Source organism: Anomaloglossus baeobatrachus, chromosome 1 (genome assembly GCF_048569485.1).
Source record: "Anomaloglossus baeobatrachus isolate aAnoBae1 chromosome 1, aAnoBae1.hap1, whole genome shotgun sequence".
Taxonomy (NCBI): Eukaryota; Metazoa; Chordata; class Amphibia; order Anura; family Aromobatidae; genus Anomaloglossus; species Anomaloglossus baeobatrachus.
The window spans coordinates 250,080,699-250,106,569 of record NC_134353.1 but is presented as its reverse complement, the minus strand read 5'-3'; positions in this window follow the sequence as shown (position 1 = coordinate 250,106,569).

Here is a 25,871-nt window from a genome sequence, read left to right as displayed (position 1 = left end):
CAACATGGGCACTTAGATAGGGACATAACTGCAATATGGAAACCAGGATGGTGACATTCCTGAAACATGGGGGACAAAATGGGGGACATTACTGCGATATGAGGATCAGGATGTGGATCATTACTACAAGAAGGGGACCAGGATTGTGACATTACTGCAACATGGGGGACAAGGATAGGGGACATTACTACAAGAAGTGGACCGGGATGAGGACAATACTACAAGAAGGCAACCAGTATGGGGACATTACTGCAAGATGGGGACCAGAATGTGGTCATTACCACAAGAAGGGGACCAGGATGGGGATATTACTACAAGCTGGAGACCAGGATAGGGGACATTACTGTAACATGGTAACCAGAATGGAAACATTACTACAAGAAGGGGACCAGGATGCTGATATTACTGCAACATGCATACTAGGATGGGGACATTACTGCAAGATGGGGACAAGGATGGGAACATTACTATAAGAAGGGGAGCTGGATGGGTACATTACTGCAAAAGACCAAAAGAATTTATGTAAAAGGGTGTACTCACAATTATTGACCATAGAAAAAAACCCTTTAAAAATATATTTTTATTATTTCATGTTAAAACAATCCCTAGACATACACACATAAACAGGACAAACAATCCCCAATATGCCAACAAACAATGGAACCCCTCTGTAATCCTAACAGAAAGGAGCAGGCAAATAAATGGGGTAAGTCAAATTGTCCCCTAATGAACAATCAATTAATACTGTATCATGATAAATCCCGTATCGTGGAGGAGTACCAGAAAAATAATAATAGTGGTGCAACCAGGGTATGGCCCAAATTCCCTTAAAAAGGCCCTACCTAGCCGCGGAGGTTGGCACCCTAGACCTGGACGCAATGGCGCCCCCGCTCACCGATGGCTCACCCTTCTTTCCCTCTACTGATCTCATGTGCAGCTATTCTGGGAGAGGAGGGAGTGTGGGGAGGTTGCACCAACAAGCTGATCAATAAATAAGGACTCAAACACACACATCAATGATACAATAGATTTTTCATATTTAAACAGTGTTAAAGTGGACCAGATCAAAAGAAGGATCACTTACAATATTCAAGTACAATTTTGGATCCTGAGTGCTAAAAAGTTCCCCTAGCACCAGTCCAGTAATTGTCCAACAGGCATCCAGTTGGACAAAATAGTGAAATACATTAATGCCTATTCGGTATATTGTATATAGCTTCTGTGTATCATAACTAGATCATAGAATAGATGCAATCCCTAAGCTAACAATCAATGCAGCCGGAGGCATAGATCTCTTAGAGGGTCACAAAAATAAGATCATTTGATCCCAGAGCAGTCCTCTCCATAGGCTATTAGGGACCATCCACCCGATTATATTATAAGTGGGCACTTCACAGAAGGCAATTACCATAAACTTTCATAGAAGGCACATTACTATTGTGTATTTTCACAAGAATGCAGTGGGGCACCACCAGAATCAATCAGGTCCAAGTAACCATACAACAAATAGATTAAATGTAAACATGGTACTTATCTCATCCTTGCAGTACTATGAATGGTGAAAATACACCTGGGTCCAAGTTGACACCTGTAAGAACTTGCCCAACGCGTTTCCCCCCGATCACGAGTCACATCGGGGTTCATCAGGGGCACCCTATTAGGGTAAGTAGCACTGGCTGCAGTCAGCCACGTGTGCACCTCGGTATCACCGTCGTTCCAGAACTTTTTAGCACTCAGGATCCAAAATTGTACTTGAATATTGTAAGTGATCCTTCTTTTGATCTGGTCCACTTTAACACTGTTTAAATATGAAAAATCTATTGTATCATTGATGTGTGTGTTTGAGTCCTTATTTATTGATCAGCTTGTTGGTGCAACCTCCCCACACTCCCTCCTCTCCCAGAATAGCTGCACATGAGATCAGTAGAGGGAAAGAAGGGTGAGCCATCGGTGAGCGGGGGCGCCATTGCGTCCAGGTCTAGGGTGCCAACCTCCGCGGCTAGGTAGGGCCTTTTTAAGGGAATTTGGGCCATACCCTGGTTGCACCACTATTATTATTTTTCTGGTACTCCTCCACGATACGGGATTTATCATGATACAGTATTAATTGATTGTTCATTAGGGGACAATTTGACTTACCCCATTTATTTGCCTGCTCCTTTCTGTTAGGATTACAGAGGGGTTCCATTGTTTGTTGGCATATTGGGGATTGTTTGTCCTGTTTATGTGTGTATGTCTAGGGATTGTTTTAACATGAAATAATAAAAATATATTTTTAAAGGGTTTTTTACATTACTGCAACATAGGTACCAGGAAGGGATATTACAACAAGAAGTGGACCAAGATGGGGGACAATACTGCAACATGGAGACCAGGATGGGTGTTTTATTATTGCAAGAAGGGGACCAGAATCGGTGACATTACTGCAAGATGGGGACCAGGATGGGGGAACCAACTACAAGAAGGGGACTAGGATGGGGGACATTACTGCAATATGGGGACTAGGATGGGGGACATTAGTACAAGATGAGGACTGGGATGGAGACATTACTGCAATATGGGTACCAGGATTTTTAGAGATATGGAGAGATTACTGCAAAATGGGTACTAAGATGGGGGTATCACTGCAATATGTGGACCAGGATGTTGATCATTACTACAAGAAGGGGACCAGCATGGGACATTAATGCAACATGGTGACAAGGATGGAGGGCATTACTACAAGAAAGAGACTAGTATGGGGTTATTACTACAAGTACAAGATGGGGACAAGAATGGTAATCATTACTAAAAGAAGGGGACAAGAATGGGGGCACTACTACATAAAGGGGACCAGGATGGGGACATTACTGCAACATGGTGATCAGGATGGAGACATTACTATACAAAGAGGACAAGGATGGGGACATTACTGAAACATGGGGGCAAGAATGGGGACATTAGTGCAACATGGAGACCAGGATGGGAACATTACTACAAGATGTGAACCAGTATGGGGACATTTCTGCAACATGGGGACTAGGATGGGGACATTTCTGCAAATATGGGGACTAGGATGGGTGTTTATTACTACAAGAAGGGGACTTGGAGGAGGGATATTACTGCAGGATTGGGAACATTACCACAAGAAGGGGACCAGGATGGGTGGCATTACTGCAAGATGGGGACACTATTGGAATATGGGGACTAAGATGGGGAACATTATTACAATCTGAGGGCTGGGATGGAGACAGGTGCTGAACGATTGCAGTCGCAGGGATTGCAACTGGGCCCAGGGGTGCAGGAGGCCCGCCAGCCCCAGTTCCTGTTTCAGCTGGATGTGCGTCCAAGGCTGCACATCCAGCTGAAATGTATTGTGTTGCAGAGACCCATCAGGTCTCTGTACAGTGATACATGCTGCTGGACAAACAGAATGTCTCTTTACTGCAATACATGCTGCTGGCCAAACAAAAGCCGACAGCTTTTATCTGTGTACCAGTGACTGAGGGCGGCACATGGCAATGACGTCATGCATTGCAATAGCACCAACACCAATGAAAGATGCTGGCCACTATGCACTGGCTATATAGAAGGACGCTGCATGACCTGGGAGCCAGGGACGGTGAGTACAATGTTGTTGTTTTTTTGCATTAGACAGAATGGAGACATATTTACCAGGATGGGGACATAGGTACCAGAAGGGGGACAGTAGATACCAGGAATGGGACAGTATATACCAGGAGGGGGACAGTATATACCAGAAGAAGCCCAGGATGGGACCAGCAGGGGGACAGTATACACCAGGAAGGTCCCAGGTACCATCCGCACCACAATCCCAATCACACCTCAAATCACGACCTGTCAGACATACCAGTGGGTTGGTCAAGCTGGAATAGGGCCACCCAGCTAGGGCTCAGGCAGACTGGTGGGAGGGAAGAAGTAAGAGAGTAGTGAGAGCCCTCAAGGAGTGAGGAGCTGGAGTAGTAGCTCCTGGGGAGCTAGACCAAGGTTGGTTCGCAGACGGTGGTCCGGGACAAGAGGAGTCGGGGACCGGTGGCAGTGACATTGGAAAGGGTGCGACGGACATAGTCTAAGAGGACTGTCGGCACCAAAACCCCAAAAGAACTGACGGGTACGGAGCACGACGGGGTACAGGACCCTAGGTCAGGAACCGATTAAACATCCTGATAATTTACCTGGGAGGGAGAGTATCTTCATGAACTTGTCTAAGAGCTCAGAGATTGAAGTCGGCAGCACACCGCGGGGATAGGGCTTTCCAATAAAGCGGCCCACTAAAATCCCAAGTGCCAGCCATCAAGAGTTACACAGAGCACAGTTACACTAGACATAGTGAGCAGGGCCCTAACAGCTTCAAGCCAAGGGGCCACAACAGACAACTAAATTGTGCACGGAGGCGGCTCCGGATTACCAAGTGACACCAGTGGGAGCGGACACCTCGACAGGCTCCCGATAGTGACTGTGATGCACAGAGGCTTTGGTTTATCTCAAGTGTGAGTGTCTACTTTATAATCCTCATCCTGCACCACGACTAACCACAGTGAGTACCGTGGTCCCCTGCACCCTGCGCTCCCAAATAATCACCAAAACCCCAGATGCCAGGGACTTCCCTACCTGCGGAGGGACCTTGCTGCTCCACACCATCTGCCTCAGTATTCCTTCCAGCAGCGGTGGTACCCCCATTACCGCAACCGGCAGGTGGCATCACAAACTTCTTCCCTGTAAATAATCCCCTTTCAAGGATCGGAGTGAGTGCCGAGCCCGGGTCCGGACCCCTTGAGCCATGACCACACCGGATCCGAACACCCTGTTCTGCGCCGGGGCGGCACACCAGGATGGGGGACATACTTACCAGATGGGGGCATATATACCAGGGTGAGTGACATATTTACGAGGAAGGAGCCCAGGATGGGGAAGATTAGAACAGGGTGGGTGACATTACTGCATATTGGTGGGGGCAACTTGTATGACCAACCCAACATGATGGGGCAGGTCCAAATTTTGCACCAAGACTCATCGAACTCTAGTTACGCCACTGGATGGAGACATTACTAAAATAAGGAGACCAGGATATGGAAATTACTACAAAATGGGGACCAGGATGGGGACATTATCATAACATGGGAACCAGGATTAAGGACATTAATACAAGATGTTGGCCAGAATTACTATATGGTGCTAATTGTAAGACAATATTAAAGTAAAAAATGAAAATAAAGTAAAAAGAAATATTTTGACAGAAAAAGCTGTTTTATGTACAAACTAAAGTAAACAAAAAAGTGCACATTTGTTATCACCACATCCATAACAACCCAAGCTATAAAACTGTACCATAAACATACGATTAATGCCATATAAAAAAAAACTAAATACAGTGCCTTGCGAAAGTATTCGGCCCCCTTGAATTTTTGAACCTTTTCCCACATTTCAGGCTTCAAACATAAAAGATAAAAATTTTAAATTTTATGGTGAAGAATCAACAACAAGTGGGACACAATTGTGAAGGTAAATGATATTTATTACTTATTTTAAGATTTTGTAAAAAATAAAAAACTTAAAAGTGTGGCATGCAATATTATTTGGCCCCTTTTAGTTAATACTTTGTAGCGCCCCCTTTTGCTGCAATTACAGCTGCAAGTCGCTTGGGGTATGTGTCTATCAGTTTTGCACATCGAGAGACTTAAATTCTTGCCCATTCTTCCTTTGCAAACAGCTCAAGCTGAGTGAGGTTGGATGGAGAGCCTTTGTGAACAGCAGTTTTCAGCTCTTTCCACAGATTCTCGATTGGATTCAGGTCTGGACTTTGACTTCTAACACTTGGATACGTTTATTTGTGAACCTTTCCATTGTAGATTTTGCTTTATGTTTTGGATCATTGTCTTGTTGAAAGACAAATCTCCGTCCTAGTCTCAGGTCTTTTGCAGACTCCAACAGGTTTTCTTCAAGAATGGCCCTGTATTTGACTCCATCCATCTTCCCATCAATTTTAACCATCTTCCCTGTCCCTGCTGTAGCAAAGCAGGCCCAAACCATGATGCTGCCACCACCATGTTTGACATTTGGGATGGTGTGTTCAGAGTAATGAGCTGTGTTGCTTTTACGCCAAACATATCGTTTGGCATTGTGCCCAAAAAGTTTGATTTTGGTTTCATCTGACCAGAGCACCTTCTTCCAGATATTTGGTGTGTCTCCTAGGCGGCTTGTGGCAAACTTTAAACGACACTTTTTATGGATATCTTTGAGAAATGGCTTTCTCCTTGTCACTCTTCCATAAAAACCAGATTTGTGCAGTGTACGACTGATTGTTGTCCTATGGACAGACTCTCCCACCTCAGCTGTAGATCTCTGCAGTTCATACAGAGTGATCATGGGCCTCTTGGCTGCATCTCTGATCAGTCTTCTCCTTGTTTGAAATGAAAGTTTGGATGGACGGCCAGGTCTTGGTAGATTTGCAGTGGTATGATACTCCTTCCATTTCAATATGATCGCTTGCATACTGCTTCTTGGGATGTTTAAAGTTTTGGAAATCTTATTGCAACCAAATCTGGCTTTAAACTTCTTTACAACAGTATCACGGACCTGCCTGTTGTGTGCCTTGGTCTTCATAATGCTCTCTGTGCTTTAAACAGAACACTGAGACTATCACAGAGCAGGTGCATTTATACAGAGATTTGATTACACACAGGTGGATTATATTTATCATCATCAGTCATTTAGGACAACATTGGATCATTCAGAGATCCTCAATGAATTTCTGGAGTGAGTTTGCTGCACTGAAAGTAAAGGGGCCGAATAATATTGCACGCCCCAATTTTCATTTTTTTTTATTTTACAAAAATTTAAAATAAGCAATAAATATTGTTCACCTTCACAATTGTGTTCCACTTGTTGATTCTTCACCATAAAATTTTAATTTTTTATCTTTATGTTTGAAGCCTGAAATGTGGGAAAAGGTTGGAAAATTCAAGGGGGCAGAATGCTTTCGCATGGCAATGTAAATAACATGTCAAAAATATTCAAAAAAGTGATCAAAAGTATAGAAAAAAAATGTCATCATCATGTGTGGCCCCCATACCCAGCAGAGTTTGAAATCCCTGATATAAAGGGTACTGGAAACCAAATCTGCTCATGGTTTGTCAACAGGGTCAGTATATAGTGAAAAAAGGGAGGTGCCTAGGACAGAACCTTCAGGAACCCCAACTGTAAGAGGAAGAGGGGAGGAAGAATAGCCGGCAACATACAGTGAAGGAGCATTCAGAGAGGTAGGAGGAGAACGAAGAGAGATCAGTTTGTTTGAGGCAGAGCGAGAGAAGCATAGTGAGGAGGAGCTGGGGATCCACAGCGTCAAATTCAGTAGAGAGATCCAGGAGAATCATAGGGGAGTAATGGCCATTAGATTTAACTGATAATGGATCCTTAGAGACTTTGGTAGAGTGTTAAGGCTCAAAAAGAGAGATATCTGAGAGATGGCAGATTAGATGAGAGTGGACCAAGCGTTCCAGGAGTTTCCATCCCTCCAAAACCCTCCTCAAAGAGTAAATGTACACATCTTTTTTAGGCATATTCTGCCCTGAGTGCTTAAAAAGGAACAAACAAAAAGCTCAAAAGAATGAACATGTGGCTTTCTTTGTAAAAACGACAAGCCGTTTATACATTTAGTCTTTTGAGTGTCTTTTAACTACTTCAGATTTCCAAAGATGTCAAGAGTTGAAAAGAAGGGAGCAGACCATTCTTCAAGTATTTTAATAAAAGAATATTATATTTATTAACATATTTAATAATAGAAGCCAATGGGTAGGCTCAAAAGACACCTGGCAGATGGGTATCTTTTTGAGCATTTTACCAGTGTTTTTACTTGAAAAATTGCTGGTGGTTGAATGAAGTTAAAAAAATGCTCTTTTGAAAAACTTGGCAAATTCTCCCATCTGAAAAAGATGTCATGTGCACATATCCAAAAATTGTTTAAAAAAAACAAACAAAAACGTTGAAAATCTCTTTAAATCATTTTTATGGCAAATACCTTTCTTGTTCATATGAAGTTTTTTAGCATGTTTTTTTCATGAAAAGATTTTGAAAAACTCCTGGGTGGAAAAAGAAAGTGCAAGCCACTTCTTGGAGGCAGAACAGGAAATTTCTCCAAATTAGGCAATGTGTAATCAAAATGCTGCAATAAAACACTTAAAAAAATTAAATTTTCCCAAACTGTTTAAAAACTCAGAAAACAGCTCCAGGAAAAGAAAAACTCCTCCAAAACCTCCCTCCCAAAAAGAAGGAGTTTGAGGAATTTTCTACTCAAAAACTTATTTTTGAACATACCCAAGAAGTTAGCTGCAGAATCCATATTTTTTGTATGAGACAGCCGGCATTGACTTGTAATGATGACAAATTCACTTTAAAACATATAATATAAAATTGCAATTAGAGAATATGGAGATTTGACAAACGTCTGTTCTCAGAATACACCTTTAACTGACATACATGCTATGTTACCGATATAGTTACGCTATACAGAAAATACCAACAATTAAATAATAAACTATTTGGCTCACTATCTTTCTATCTATCCCTCTATCTATACACCTATCCCTCTCTCTCTCTATCTATCTATCTATCTATCTAGCTATCTATCCCATGATATACTATGAATGAATTCTTAAATTAAAACAAGAATTAAGTACCATCAGACTATATAAAATTAGGGTCTATTAACATATAAAATAAATAATAAATAGCTTCTAAATACCTTGTGGCAATTCTGTTGGGAGATTCATGTGTAATTGGATCAGTTTTATCCTTGTGAAGCTTTCATTGTACACTTGCACTTGACTTATATTAATTACTTCTGAGGTAAGACTGAGTCATATCACAGTTTAAGCCCACATGTCTTGCTTATATCGAGCTGCCATCCATTACAAGGCCAAAGCCTGTTTCCGACATGTCTGGGCCAGGCTATATAGTTAGTCAGAATATTAGTGGTGACCTTATAAGCAGAAACGGCAAGTTTCATAAGATGCCATCCAAATAGATCACACAACTATCATCCCAAATATACAGTACATCATAAAAGTGAGTACATCCCTCACATTTTTGTAAATATTTTATATATTTTCAAGGAACAACATGGAACAACACTGAAGATATGACACTTTGTTATACAAGCTATGCTAAGAATACAGAATACTTTACATTGTATCAAAGTGTTATATCTCTTGTGTGGTCCTATGAAAAGATATAGTAAAAATGTACAAAAAGGAGTGTACTTAATTTTGTGATATACTGTATATATATATTCAGTGCCTACAAGTAGTATTCAACCCCCTGCAGATTTAGCAGGTTTGATAAGATGCAAATAAGTTAGAGCCGGCAAACTTCAAACAAGAGCAGGATTTATTAACAGATGCATAAATCTTACAAACCAACAAGTTATGTTGCTCAGTTAAATTTTAATATATTTTCAACATAAAAGTGTGGGTCAATTATTATTCAACCCCTAGGTTTAATATTTTGTGGAAAAACCCTTGTTTGCAATTACAGCTAATAATCATCTTTTATAACACCTGATCAGGCCGGCACAGGTCTCTGGAGTTATCTTGGCCCACTCCTCCATGCAGATCTTCTCCAAGTTATCTAGGTTCTTTGGGTGTCTCATGTGGACTTTAATCTTGAGCTCCTTCCACCAGTTTTCAATTGGGTTAAGGTCAGGAGACTGACTAGGCTACTGCAACACCTTGATTTTTTCCCTCTTGAACCAGGCCTTGGTTTTCTTGGCTGTGTGCTTTGGGTCGTTGTCTTGTTGGAAGATGAAATGACGACCCATCTTAAGATCCTTGATGGAGGAGCGGAGGTTCTTGGCCAAAATCTCCAGGTAGGCCGTGCTATCCATCTTCCCATGAATGCGGACCAGATGGCCAGGCCCCTTGGCTGAGAAACAGCCCCACAGCATGATGCTGCCACCACCATGCTTGACTGTAGGGATGGTATTCTTGGGGTCGTATGCAGTGCCATCCAGTCTCCAAACGTCACGTGTGTGGTTGGCACCAAAGATCTCGATCTTGGTCTCATCAGACCAGAGAACCTTGAACCAGTCTGTCTCAGAGTCCTCCAAGTGATCATGAGCAAACTGTAGACGAGCCTTGACATGACGCTTTGAAAGTAAAGGTACCTTACTGGCTCGTCTGGAACGGAGACCATTGCGGTGGAGTACGTTACTTATGGTATTGACTGAAACCAATGTCCCCACTGCCATGAGATCTTCCCGGAGCTCCTTCCTTGTTGTCCTTGCGTTAGCCTTGACTCTTCGGACAAGCCTGGCCTCAGCACGGGTGGAAACTTTCAAAGGCTGTCCAGGCCGTTGAAGGCTAACAGTAGTTCTATAAGCCTTCCACTTCCGGATGATGCTCCCAACAGTAGAGACAGGTAGGCCCAACTCCTTGGAAAGGGTTTTATACCCCTTGCCAGCCTTGTGACCCTCCACGATCTTGTCTCTGATGGCCTTGGAATGCTCCTTTGTCTTTCCCATGTTGACCAAGTATGAGTGCTGTTCACAAGTTTGGGGAGGGTCTTAATTAGTCAGAAAAGGCTGGAAAAAGAGATAATTAATCCAAACATGTGAAGCTCATTGTTCTTTGTGCCTGAAATACTTCTTAATACTTTAGGGGAACCAAACAGAATTCTGGTGGTTTGAGGGGTTGAATAATAAATGACCCTCTGAATAAACTTTTCACAATTTAAAAAAAAAAAAAAAAAAAAAAAAAAAAGGAATAAAATTCTTTTTTGCTGCAGTGCATTTCACACTTCCAGGCTGATCTACAGTCCAAATGTCACAATGCCAAGTTAATTCCGAATGTGTAAACCTGCTAAATCTGCAGGGGGTTGAATACTACTTGTGGGCACTGTATATATATATATATATATATATATACACACACACACATACACACGTGTATATATACATATATATATATATATATATATATATATACACACACACACAAACTGTACATACATGCATACATACATAGTGTGTGTGTGTGTGTGTGTGTGTAACAACCAGTGCAGACCAAGTCTCTCGAATGAGTCACATGGAACCTCAGAGCTGGCCTGGTTAACTCCGTTGTGCCCAGATAAGAATTGGGAGTCCATCCATGTTAATGTGAACAATGGCAAGGCAATATTCAGCAATAACATGAGCAATCCAGGGTGCTGTTAAAAATTTCTTCACTTGATTCATGAATCCATAAAAATACAATGGTTCAAGCAGTTCAGAACAGCAAATTAATGCAGGAGATTAACGCAGACAGGACTTGTCGCTGGCCGTTTCCCCAGGAACACGGATTTCAGGTCCGTCTTTGTTGCGGTCCGCCCGATCAGGTTTGGATACTTACCAGCATTCTGAGTGGGGCTCTCTCAGCGTCCACTCACTCAAGTGTGAAGCCAACCCTCTGCTCCTTCAGATGGGTTCCTTCCAGAGGATTCAGACCTCTCCAAGATAAACAACCTCTTTTCCTTAAGAGGCTGCTCCTCATGCAGTGCTTCTCATACCCTGACTGCTCCACATACTCTCTGACTCCATGTGCCAAACAAGCTAATTAAGACCTGTGTCAGACACACCCATAGGCAGGGGTATGTGGATAGCCAGTCCCACCCATCTCTTAGCCATCCGTAATCCTGGCCCATTCAATAATATAGGAAGATGTGGTACTACATGTACCAGAAAGAACTCCCAGGATCACACCACTTCCGTGGTACATACCTGTCATTCACAATATAACCGGTCGCCTTGTCATAATATATATATATATATATATATACATATATATATATATATATATAATATATAAAGCTGAATGTGTGTATGTATGTGTGTGTGTATGTGTGTGTGTATGTCCGGGATTGGCATCCGCACCGTCGCAGCTACAGCCACAACATTTTGCACACTGACACTTCTGGACCCCGAGAGCGTCATAGGCTATGTTTTGAGGGGAATTTTTAACCCCGCGCTTTACAGTTATTCACCAAAAACCTGCCTCCATTAAAGCAAATGGAGCTGGGAGTCACAGTGCAGCCAGAACTTCAGAAGAATGTGCAGCCACGCCCTTATATGGAATGTTGGCGTGTCACAATGCAGCCAGGGAAAGAGACAGGGAAAGAGAGGGAAAGAGAGAGACAGGTTAAGATAGAGACAGACACAGACAGGTAAAGAGACAGACACAGACAAAGAGACAGACACAGGGAAGCAGACAGACAGGGAAAGAGAGGGAAAGAGACAGACAGGGTAAGAGACAGACAAAGACAGGTAAAGAGACAGACAAAGAGACAGACACAGAGAAAGAGACAGAGGGAAAGAGGGAAAGAGACAGACAGGGAAAGAGAGGGAAAGAGACAGACAGGGAAAGATACAGACAGGGAAAGTGACAGAGATAGATAGACAGACAGGGAAAGAGATGGATAGACAGACAGGGAAACAACAGTTATTAACCTGGGCAAAGCCGGGTAGTACAGCTAGTATATATATATGTCGCGGGCGGGGAGGAGGGTGTCAGCACACTACGCTCACCCCTTCTGCTCGGGTCCGGCGGCCGCTGCTCAGTGGTGGCTCGAGCTGTAGGCCGGATCCCGGGGGTTTCTCGAGCGGCACTCCTCGCCCGTGAGTGAAAGGGGTTTGTTGGGTGTGGGGATTGTTTATAGTCCGTGACGCCACCCACGGTTGTGGTGATTTCACCACCGCTGCTCAATACGGGGGTCCCGGGGATGGTGATGCGGAGCAGCCAGGTGTTGTGTTGCCCCTCCGTGGGTAGGGGTCGGTGATCCCGGGGCCCGGTGACGGTTTGGGAGGTGCAGGGCCTGGTGGGCGCAGGGACGCGGGGGCAGCGCTGTGCCTTGCGGCACTGTGGTACTCACTCAGCCTGAGATGTTGACACAGTTTGTACGGTAAACCAAACGGCTGGTAAGACGGTCCCACGGACGGCTGCAATTGCTCTCCCAGTAGGTGACGGTGATGTCCCTCTTCCTTGCACCTTGTGTACTAGTTGGTTGCGATGGGTCCCCACCGGTAACCCGCTCCCCGGCTTCAAGCTGGACCGGGGGAGCTCTACTCTTTGCCCGCAGGCGCTGGCCCTCAGAAACTGGTGCCCTGGCGGTGGCGGTGTCTCTGTTGTACAGGTTGGGCTGTTGCCTTCACTCGGGTCTTGGTTGTTGGGGGATCTACGTCCCCTTCACTGACGGATTCGGAAATTTACGGCGACTCCAAGCCTTGCCGGGGTCCGAGAGGCCCCTGCCCTGGTGCTGACTGTCCTTCGGAACACTGCTCCAGACCACCGGGCACACAGCCTACGGGGTCCTTCCAGGAACTTCCAAACGGTCCCCCTCCAGACAGTCACCGCCGTTGCTGACCTTGCTGACCTGCCCTGCACTCAGCTGGACTCTTCAGGCTTTTCTCTCTCTCTGTCACCACTCTTGCTTTCCTCCGTTTCTCCTTTACTTTCCTTACTTTCACTTAGTTGTTTACTCCTTTCTAGCCCTCAGCTAGACTTCACTCTTGCCCTCACTGGGCTCTACTCCAACTCTGACTGCCTGGTACTTCCCGCCTCCAGAGCTGTGATCTCCTTGGTGGGCGGAGCCAACCGCCTGGCCCACCCCCTGGTGTGAATCATCAGCCTCTGGAGGAAGGCAACAAGGATTTTTGGTTCAGCTTAGATGTGCCTACCTGGGATGTAGGGTGTGGTGGTGTGTGACCTGTGTCCCCTGGCTTGCCCAGGGCGACACATATATATATATATATATATATATATATATATATGTGACGCCCCTGGACTATCAGGTTGTCATAGGGTACTACACAGCCTATCCTCTCGTGCACTATTCCACCTCCCTCTTGGTTCTGGGTCCCTAACTAAATGGTGTTGCCTCCAACAGCAAATCAAATCCTAGATATACCCTGCACCACACCCACCAGGCACCCCAGTGGATGGCTTGAGTGGAATAGAGTCGCCCACCTGGGGGGTCAGGGAGGGGAGGTGAGGAGTGTACAATAGTCAGTGAGTAGTTAGTGAGTCAGGAAGTGACCCTTGAGCTGTGAGGAGCTCAGAGGAGGTTGGGAGTGGTGACTCCCAAGAGAAGCTGTCTAGGTTGCAGACGGTGGTCTGGACCTAGAGGAGTTGGACCCCCGGTTTCAGGGGATTGTGGCAAAGTGCCTGGACCTGTCGAGGAGGACAGCCGGCAGCCTAGTACTATCACCGGTCCGGGGCCGAAGGCACGACGGGGTACACAGACCCTAGGTCGGGGAGTAGCTTCAGGCAACCCGATAATTTACCTGAGGAGAACGGAGCCTTCACAATCCATTCCCACCCACTCAGAATCGGGGCATTAGCGCAACGAGGGGGATAGGACTTTCCAATCCAAAACGGTCCAGAAAATCCCAAGCGTGAGCCCTGAGAGCAAGCTCCCACACTTAGCAACAGTGGGGAGCGGGGCCCGGCAAGTTTCAAACTACCGGACCACAAGTTGAAGTTAAACTAAGTGCCAAGAGGAAGGACATAGATCACCAGGCAGCACCATTGGGGACGGAACCCAACAAGCCCCCCTCAGCGGCAGCGATACCCAGAGACTTGGTTTACCCAGTTGCCAGTGTCTGCTTATGAACTGAGTGAGTATGAGAGTGACACCTGCAACCCACGGCATTCCCCACACCGAGTCCTGGGGCAATCCCCCTCCCAAGGAGGGCTATAACACCTGGCTGCCCCACTCCATCACCCTGGGTACTCCTAACGGCAGCGGCGGTATTCCCCAAATTCCTGTACACCACGGGTGGCATCACGAACTACATATCAACTCCCCTGTAAATACTCCCCTTACATTTGAGTGGCCGCACGACCATCGGGTCCGGAGACCCTCGAGCCACAGCGAACCCGGATCCGAGCAGCTTGGCTGCTTCCACGGGGGCGGCACACCTCAAAATTCCTGGCGTCACGAATAGGATATGAGCATGACCCACTTACCTGGGTGACGTGCGCCTTGAAAGTCCAAACTGCGTGTCAAAAGTCCCGTTTCCTCCCATTTCCGCCATCGTCCGCCATCTTTTGGTGCCAAAACGCTGTCTTCTCGACCAAAAGCACGCAAAGCTGAAGCCCCGCCCTTCGTCCTGAAAGTCTGCCCAGAACCGGAAGTTCCCAGAGGGCCACAGTGCAGCAGTGAGTGCTGGGAGAAAACCGAGGGGGCGAGACGGCATGTATTGTGCAATCTGCCCGTCTGCGCAGTACCCAATTTCTCCTTGGTTACGGGTCCCTAATAAAGGGTGTTGCCAAGAACAGCTAAGCAAAATCCTAGGAACACTCTGCACCACACCCACCAGACACACCAGTGGTCGGCCTGAGTGGAATAGGGCGCCCACTTGGGGGGTTGGTTAAGGGGGGGGGGTCATGAGTGTCAGGAGCAGTTCAGTGTTGAAGGAGGAAGTGTGAGGAGGTTAGGAGCAGGGCTCCTTGAGAATACTAGGTGGCAGGCGTTGGTCTGGGCCTGGTAGGAGCTGGAACCCCGGTCGCAGGGGATCGTGACAAGGGGCACGGTATTGCCAAGAAGGGCAGCTGGCAGCCTTGTGCCATCTCTGGGCAAGGGCCAGGACACGGCGGGGTACGTGGACCCTAGGGCAGGGAGTAGCTCCAGGTGCCCTGTCAATTTACCCGATGAGGATGGAGCCTTCAAGATCCATTCTCCACCCGCTCCAAAATCGGGGTACTAGCGCAACGAGGGGGATAGGACTTTCCACAAATATGGTCCAGGAAATCCCAAGCACAAACCTTGAGAGCAAGCTCACCCAGTTAGCCATACTGGTGAGCAGGACCAGTGAAGTTTCAGACTAACGGAGTCCACTCAGTGAGAGACAGTGCCAGGAAAAGGTCACAGATCAACAGGCAACACCAGCAAAACGGGACCCAAAATGTGCTTCCCCATCGGTAGTGGTGCTCAGAACTTTAGTTTACAAGTTGTCGGTGTCAGCGTTATTGGACTGAGTGAGTACGCAGTGACCCTTGCCTCCCCAACGGCACTCCGCCGCCATCTCTATCGAGTCCCCAGGCATCCCCCCTACCCACGGAGGGGTCAAACACCTGGCTGCCATCCCATTGCCACCGGGCACTCCTATCAGCAGCGGTGGTATCCCACCTTACCACACACCGTGGGTGGCGTCACGAAACATAGACTTTGTCCCCTGTACATACCCCCTTTCACTTCGAGTGAAAGCGCGACCCCCGGGTCCGGAGACCCCTCTATCCACCACGGATCCGGATCTGAGCAGCCCCGGCAGCTAACACGAGGGCGGTACAGAAGTGAAGCAGGGACGCCAGGACTCTGCCATAACGTTCCTGGATCTCGCAGAGGAAAGATGGCGGCTGCGCAAAACTGGTCACCGGAGCATGCTGTTCCCGGGACCGCGACCTGGATCGAACAAGAAATGGAGTAGCTCTGCAGGAGGATGCGGACGCAATTCCTCTTCATACTAGACCACTGGAGGGAAGAGATGAGGAGCCTGGCAGTGGCGGTGTGAGTCCGTGAAATCGAAATCCCACGTGAGAAGTGGATAAGTGGATACCCAGTCCCAGTTGATTTCACTAATCCGGCTGATGTGGCTGTGGGATTCAGTCTGCCCCCACTTATGGCAAACACCTTACCACCATCCCCCCGTCCTCGGCGGACGCCGAGCTGCCCATTCCAACCCCAGCAGCAGAACCTTCAGCCCCATTCTATGAAGAACCAGCTGCGGAGCTCCCGACCCCATCACCCGATCAGGTCATGACAGCGGTCACCCCGACACCGGCCCGACCAGACCCAGCTGCATCACTGGGCCCATACCTTGAAACAGAGCACCCGGACTCTGCAACCAAGGCTGCGGAGCAGTCGGTCTTTCTACCTGAAATGGCGGAGGTGGAACATAAAGAGCTACCGGTTCTGCCACCGCGCGGCATCCCAGCGGCTGTACAGCTAAAACCCATGCCAGCAACGGAAGCGAAGCCGGACACTGATGCCCCCTACTGGGAACGACACCAACAAAAGCTACAGCAAGAGATGATGATCCAAGATCAGCGACAACGGGAGATTGCTGCCCGTACTCAGAGATAGAAGGTGCATCTAAGGAAAGCCACCTTCCGCGCCAGAGGGCCGCGGCACCACGGGGCAATGTGAGATGTTTTGACCCCGATAAAGGATGGGGGTTCCTATGGGAAGCGGGCCTCCAAGAGGAAGTGTTTGTCGCCCGGAGAGATGTAGAGCAACATCTCCCGAGGGGGCACCCGGGCCGTAACCTGGAGCCGGGAGAGGTGGTATCTTACACCCAGCATTGTGGAGAGCGGGTCTGGTATCCCCTGGATGTAAAAAGGATCGCCATGGTCAATGAGCAGGTCCTACCAACCTCCGCCGTTGATTACAAGCATCCAAGTGAGCGGGAGCTTGACCTTTAAAGTTAAACCATTAGCAAATCTGTGTTTTCTTTTATTATGTTTCATAGTTTGTTATTTTTCATAAAGGGTGGTGTTATTAAAAGAGAAAAAAAATGTTGAATAATCATACCGGTTTAAACCAACAGAGAATGTTACCTGATTGAGAAAAGTTGATATAATGTTTGCACGAGGTGCATGGACTTCGGTTACATCTATATATTTTAGTAGTAAATATGGACCATTGCCACGGGACTGGTTGTGGCCAACACAGACTTGTGTTATTGTACATAGTTGCACCTCCTGTGCCTACCAGAGTCATCTTTTCACTAAGGACCTTAACCTGGTCACGGACCCACTAATAGGAATGCAGCCAATCTGGTTGTTTGGGTGGCGGGTTGATGGGATCCGGGACGTTGGGACTGGACTGTCGCAGGAAGGGGCTGCAACAGAGTAGGTTGAGCCTCCGCTACTGACATAACCGGTAGCGTTCCATAGCTGAAATGATGAACTCTTGATTGTTAAGTAACGTTTAAGAAATGTGGCTCCCTAATGTGGGATGAAAACCTGTAAATAAAATGTTCTTTTTCTATTTTTCAGTTATAAAACTAAACCTCTGGATGTCCTGTAGCTCGAGGACGATCTACGTTTAACCAATGGGGAATGTCACGCCCCTGGACTATCAGGTCGTCACAGGGTACTGCACAACCTATCCTCTCGTGCAGTATTCCACCTCCCTCTTGGTTCTGTGTCCCTAACTAAATGGTGTTGCCTCCAACAGCAAATCAAATCCTAGATACACCCTGCACCACACCCACCAGGCACACCAGTGGACGGCTTGAGTGGAATAGAGTCGCCCACCTGGGGGGTCAGGGAGGGGAGGTGAGGAGTGTAGTCAGTGAGTAGTTAGTGAGTCAGGAAGTGACCCTCGAGCTATGAGGAGCTCAGAGAAGGTTGGGAGTGGTGACTCCCAAGAGAAGCTGTCTAGGTTGCAGACGGTGGTCTGGACCTAGAGGAGTCGGACCCTCGGTCACAGTGGATTGTGGCAAAGTGCCTGGACCTGTCGAGGAGGACAGCCGGCAGCCTACCACTATCACCGGTCCGGGACCGAAGGCACGACGGGGTACAAGGACTCTAGGTCGGGGAGTAGCTTCAGGCAACTCGATAATTTACCTGAGGAGAACGGAGCCTTCACAATCCATTTCCACCCGCTCCAGAATCGGGGCATTAGCGCAACGAGGGGGATAGGACTTTCCAATCCAAAACGGTCCAGAAAATCCCAAGCGTGAGCCCTGAGAGCAAGCTCCCAAACTTAGCAACAGTGGGGAGCAGGGCCCGGCAAGTTTCAAACTACCGGACCACAAGTTGAAGTTAAACTAAGTGCCAGGAGACAGGTCACGGATCACCAGGCAACACCATTGGGGACGGGACCCGGACGAGCTCCCCTCAGCGGCAGTGATACCCAGAGACTTGGTTTACCCGGTTGTCAGTGTCGGCTTACAAACTGAGTGAGTGCGAGAGTGACCCCTGCATCCCACGGCATTCCCCACACCGAGTCCCGGGGCATCCCCCTACCCGTGGAGGACTACAACACCTGGCTGCCCAACTCCATCACCCCGGGTACTCCCAACGGCAGGGACGGTATTCCCCAAATTACTGTACACCATGGGTGGCGTTACGAACTACATATCAACTCCCCTGTAAATACCCCCTTTACATTTGAGTGGCCACATGACCTCCGGGTCCGGAGACCCTCGAGCCACAGCGAACCCGGATCTGAGCAACTCGGCTGCTTCCACAGGGGCGGCACACATATATATATATATATATATATATATATATATATACTAGCTGTACTACCCGGCTTCGCCCGGGTTAATAACTGCTGTTAACAAAATAGAATGTAGTAACAAAAATGTATTCTGCACACAAAAAACACAAAACAAATAGAAATGTAATTATTAAAAGGCAAAAACTAAGCTAATAGAAGCATTTCACAACATATATTTCAACACCACAGATATTCCGCACAGATTTAACTAAATTGGCCAAGTAATGTGCTCCGTCTGTCTCTTTCCAGGTCTGTCTCTTTCCAGGTCTGTCTCTTTCCAGGTCTGTCTCTTTCCCCGTCTGCCTGTCTCTGTCTGTCTCTTTTTTTGTCTGTCTCTATCTCTCTGTTTCTTTCCCCATCTGTCTCTTTCCCAGGTCTGTCTCTTTCCCAGGTCTGTCTCCCCGTCTCTTTGTCTGTGTCTTTTCCTGTCTGTCTCTTTACCTGTCTGCCTGTCTCTGTCTGTCTCTTTCCTTGTCTGTCTCTATTTCACTGTCTCTTTCCCTGTCTGTCTCTATCAAGGTCTGTGTCTTTCCCCATCTATCTTTGTCTGTCTCTCTGGCTGTCTCCTCCTTCCCTGTCTGGCTGTCTCTGTCGCTGTCTGCATGTCTGTCTCTTTCCCCATCTGTCTCTTTCCTCATCTGTCTCTTTCCAGGTCTGTTTCTGTCTGTCTCTTACCCCGTCTGTCTCTGTCTGTCTCTTTCCCCGTCTGTCTCTATCAAGGTCTGTGTCTTTCCCCATCTATCTTTGTCTGCCTCTCTGGCTGTCTCCTCCTTCCCTGTCTGGCTCTCTCTGTCCCTGTCTGAATGTCTGTCTGTCTCTTTCCCCATCTGTCTTTCCCCATGTCTGTCTATCTCTTTCCAGGTCTGTCTCTGTGTCTCTTTCCCTGTCTGTCTCTATCTCTCTGTCTCTTTCCTGTCTGTCTGTCTCTCTGTCTCTCTCTGTCTCTCTATCCGTTTCCCCACCGACATCTTATTACCTCACATATAAGCTTCTTATACTATGAATGTCTTTTGTTCCTATAGCAACCAATCACAGCTCCTACTAATAACCTGTAGTTGCAGGCTCCAGTTACTTTAATGGAGGCATGTTTTTTGGAGCTTAACTGTAAAACGCGGGGTTAAATTTTCCTGTCAAAACATAGTCTACGATGTTCCGTGGGTCACATGAGGTGTCTGTGCAAAATTTCGTGATTGTAAATGCGACGGTGCGGATACATTTTTTTTTCACTTTTTCCCCATTATCTAGATAGGGGCAAAATTGATTGGTAAATTGGAACGCGCAGGGTTAAAATTTCGCCTCACAACATAGCCTATGACGCTCTCGGGGTCCAGACGTGTGAGTGTGCAAAATGTTTTGGCTGTAGCTGCGATGGTGCAGATGCCAATCCCGGACATACACACACACACACACACACACACACACATTCAGCTTTATATATTAGATATATATAATTTAAAACTAGAGAAAAGTTGCTATTTTCACCAGGAAAATAAATGGGAAATTTTTAGAACAAGTAGGTTGTTACTTCACCACTAATCGTGTGGAGTAGATTTCAAGGTCAATCAAAAGAAACTACTCCAGACTTTGTCAAATTTAGAAAAAATGCCCGAGGTTATGTTGCAAGACATCTGTAGTAGATGCATGTAAAACAGCCAGGTAGCTGGATAGATCCCAAAAATTTCTAATCCAGAGAGACAGTTCTATATTGTGGGCACTTTGCCTCTTCCCAGCATTTTCCCTTCCCTATCCTATAATGTCCTAAAAGTTTCCAAAACTGACTAAGGGCGGCTTTGCACGTTGCGACATTGCACGTGCGATGTCGATGGGGTCAAATCGAAAGTGACGCACATCCGGCGTTGCAGTCGATATCGCAACGTGTAAAACCTTTTTGATACGATGAACGAGCGCAAAAGCGTCGTTATCGTATCATCGCTGCAGCCTCCGACATTTCCATAATGCCAGTGCAGCGACAGGTGCGATGTTGTTCCTCGCTCCTGCGGCAGCACACATCGCTGTGTGTGAAGCCGCAGGAGCGAGGAACTTCACCTTACCTGCCGCCGGCTGCAGTGAGAAGGACGGAGGTGGGTGGGATGTTTACATCCTGCTCATCTCCGCCCCTCCACTTCAATTGGCTGCCTGTGACGCCGCACGACCCGCCCCCTTAGGAAGGAGGCGGGTCGCCGGCCAGAGGGACTTCGCATGGCAGGTATGTGCCTGTGAAACTGCCGTAGCGATAATAATCGCTACGGCAGCTTTCACTAGATATTGCACGTGCGATGGGGGCGGGACTATCGCTGCAGCATCGGTAACACATTGTTACCGATGTCGCAGCGTGCAAAGCCCGCCTAAAGGTTTAGAAATTATGAACAGAATAGTTGAATAAGAGTAGCATTGCTTACACTACCTGCTTTTTCAAGGAGGCAATTATCTCCAGTATAATTCAAAATCCATGCAGAAAGGTTGAAGCGATAAGTTGAGTATTATCTGATAAAAAATAAGAATTGATGGTTACTGCAAATGAAAAATTATATATATGTACTAGCTGTACTACCCGGCTTCGCCCGGGTTAATAACTGCTGTTAACAAAATAGAATGTATTAACAAAAATGTATTCTGCACACAAAAACCACAAAACAAATAGATAGAAATGTAATTATTAAATTGTTGCCTATATTAACCAATCAGAGCTCAGATTAATTATCTGTAACAAAATAGAAGCTAAGCTTTGATTGGTTGCTATTGGTAGCCTGATAAATCTCCAGGCAACAGAAAGCCCTCCCCCTGACAGTATATATTAGCTCACACATACACATAATAGACAGGTCATGTGACTGACAGCTGCCGTATTTCCTATCTGGTACATTTGTTGTTCTTGTAGTTTGGCTGCTTATTAATCAGATTTTTATTTTTGAAGGATAATACCAGACTTGTGTGTGTTTAGGGCGATTATGTGGCGAGGTTGGTGTATGTGTGGTGAAATGTGTGCTGAGGGTGGTATATGAGTTCAAGCACGAGGTAGTGTGTGGCACATTTTGTGTGTGTGTTCATATCCCCGAGTTTGGTGAGTATCCCATGTCAGGGCCCCACCTTAGCCACTGTACGGTATATACTCTTTGGCGCCATCGCTCTCATTCTTTAAGTCCCCCTTGTTCACATCTGGCAGCTGTCAATTTGCCCCCAACAATTTTCGTTTCACTTTTTCCCCATTATGTAGATAGGGGCAAAATTGATTGGTAAATTGGAACGCGCGTGGTTAAAATTTCACCTCACAACATAGCACCTGGCGCTCCCCGGGATAGTAACTGTCTCTCTCTGTTTCTCTCCCATTCTCTGTCTCCCCCTCTGTATATATCTCTCTGTCTCTCTCTATCTCTTTGTCTGTCTGTCTCTTTCCCTGTCTGTCTCTTTCTCCATCTGTCTCAATCTCTTTCCCTGTCTGTCTATCTATCTCTTTCCGTCTGTCTATCTATCTCTGTCACTTTCCCTGTCTGTCACTTTCCTTGTCTGTCACTTTCCCTCTCTTTCCCTGTCTGTCTCTTTCCCTGTCAGTCTGTTTCTTTGTCTGTGTCTGTCTCTTTGTGTCTGTCTCTTACCCTATCTCTGTTTCTTACCCTGTCTGTGTCTGCCTCTTTCCCTGTCTGTGTCTGTTTCTTTCCCTGGCTATGTCTGCCTCTTTCCCTGTCTGTCTCTTAACCTGTCTCTCTTTCCCTCTCTTTCCCTCTTTTTCCCTGTCAGTCTGACTCTTTGTCTGTGTCTGTCTCTTTATGTCTGTCTCTTACCTTGTCTATGTCTGTTTCTTACTCTGTCTGTGTCTGCCTCTTTCCCTGTCTGTGTCTGTCTCTTTCCCTGGCTGCATTGTGACATGCTAACATTCCATATAAGGGCATGGCTGCGCATTCTTCTGAATTTCTGGCTGTACTGTGGCTCCCACCTCCATTCGTTTTAATGGAGGCAGGTTTTTTGGTGAATAACTGTAAAGAGCGGGGTTAACATTTCCCCTCAAAACATAGCCTATGACGCTCTCGGGGTCCAGAAGTGTGAGTGTGCAAAATTTTGTGGCTTTAGCTGCGACGGTGCAGATGCCAATCCCGGACATACATACACACATACATACACACACACTCATACACACATTCAGCTTTATATATTAGATATATATATATATATATTATATATATATATATATATATATATATATATATATCAGACTATTTTAATGTTTTTGTTTACATTAAAGAAACAACAAAATATATTCTTAAACCCTCCACTTCATGCCAACCTTTTCTCACCCACTGTCCATACCAGACATGCCAGGGAGCCAGAATTGCAATCAGTGAGAAGGGATACATTATAATGTTGCAAAACATGAATTAATAATTATATGGCCTGTCATCTTATGTGCAGAATCAATGCTCAATAAACGACAAAATTGTATTACAGAGCCAGGAAAAATGAGAGCCAAAGCCCCAAATGACCTAGAGAACCTATCATTGATCTAATACTAAACAATCTGGACAAAAATAAGGGTCAATAGGGCTAAATTTGTTTAATCTGACCACCTCTTAGCTGGTAAACTTCTCAAATCTTAAGGGGGCTTTACACGCTGCGATATCGTTAATGTTTTGTCGTCGGGGTCAAGTTGTTAGTGACGCACATCCGGCGTCATTAACGATATCGCAGTGTGTGACACTGATCAGCGACCTTAAGCGACCTCAAAAATGGTGAAAATCGTTCACCATGGAGAGGTCGTCCCAAACTCAAAAATCGGTAAGGGTTGTTTATCCAGGTGGTTCATCGCTCATGCGGCAGCACACATCGCTATGTGTGACACCGCAGGAGCGAGGAATGTCTCCTTACTTGCCGCCAGCCACAATGCGGAAGGAAGGAGGTGGGCGGGATGTTACGTCCTGCTCATCTCCGCCCCTCCGCTTTGATTGGCCGGCCGCTGTGTGACGTTGCGGTGACGTCGCTGTGATGCCGAACGTCCCTCCCCCTTGAAGGAGGGATTGTTCAGCAGTCACAGCGACGACGCCGACCAGGTAAGTACGTGTGACGCTGCCGTAGCGATAATGTTTGCTACGGCAGTGATCACAAACAATCGCATGCACAACGGGGGCGGGTACTTACACGCTCGCTATCGCTACAGATTGCTAGCGATATCGCTACCGTGTAAAGCCCCCTTAAGAATATTATTCCCTTTTGTTCAAATTCTGTAATATTATGTGGTTCTAGGATTTTCCAGGCAATGTAGTTATGAGCCAATATGTTAAGTGAAAAATAGCCAACTGGTTACTATTCAATACAAGGATTCCTCCAGTGCAGTGTAAAGTGCCAGAGCGGGGCAGTCGTGGGCGAGGGTCATGGCGGACCTCAACCCGTGGAGGTGATACCTTCCAGCTGCCGTTCATCTTCTGGGTCCTGTTCACTCCTATAAACCTTGAGCCCCGCTCGGTCAGGAAGGAGACAGACACATGGTAACATTTGTTTCACTTTACTAAACAGCTTGCAGGCAGACAGTTTCAAACAGTTCACAACAGACTTATCATCATCATTATCTTTCAAGGACATTAATTCCAATATCCAGCTCGGCTTTGCAGGGACAGCCGTAATGGGGCGACTTACCCTCCCGCTTCGGACCGACTCCCCCAGCATTGTGGTGGGTCACACAGCTCTGCTCACAGATGGTTGGACTCACTTGATGGCCACTGCCGCAGTTGCTTTCCCCCAGGTAGCGGCAGATAACACCTAAAGTAGGAGCGTCCCACTTTCTCCTTACATCTCCATGACACTCTGGACTTATGTCCTGCTGCAATAGAGCATCTTCAAACTGCTTGACTTCTCTCCTTCTTCTTTCTGTCCTGTCTCTGTAGCAGGGACCAGGGGATGGCGAAGGTTTGGGCTTCCTTCACCCTTGAATCCTGTCCCTGTCACCTCCACCCTTCTGTACTCCACTCTGCTTCTTCTGTCAATCCTGGACTTCTCTCTCTTGTTCTGCTCTGTCTCACAGTCTTTCCCTATCTGCCTGAACCAGGAAGTTTCTTCCTCTATAGCTCTTCCTGTGCTTATGAGCCATCCTCTCAATTAACTCCTGCTGCCCTGTCATCTCCCAGTCTATCCCTTCTCTCTGAGGGACCCGGGACCCATGACCTCTGGTGGCAGCCGGCCGTATTACAGGAGGAAAAATACACATTAATACAAGGCAGTTAATATAAATACAAAATAGTGTCATTCCAACAATCACCACAGGGAAGTGAGGGCGATAGGGCACTGGTCACCCTATTACAGCAGCAAAGCAGCAAATAATACACAGAAAATGGTCAAGCGCCAAATGACACTCATACACAGACTGAAATATTTCTTTCCAATGAAAATTTTGGAAACATAGAACACTTTTTACAATGCAGGTTTTGCTTCTATCATATTTTATACAAAAGCAAATGGATTCAATTAACTATGTGGCTCAAATATAGTATAATAATTTATCAGTATATAACGCTATAATGGACACAAATACCATTTAGCATAACCATTCAGAGTTCAAGAAAATAAGGCATAGACAATCCAAATCTGTCATCAGATATGTCTTTTTTGTTTTTTATTGGCCCTAATTTTCATTT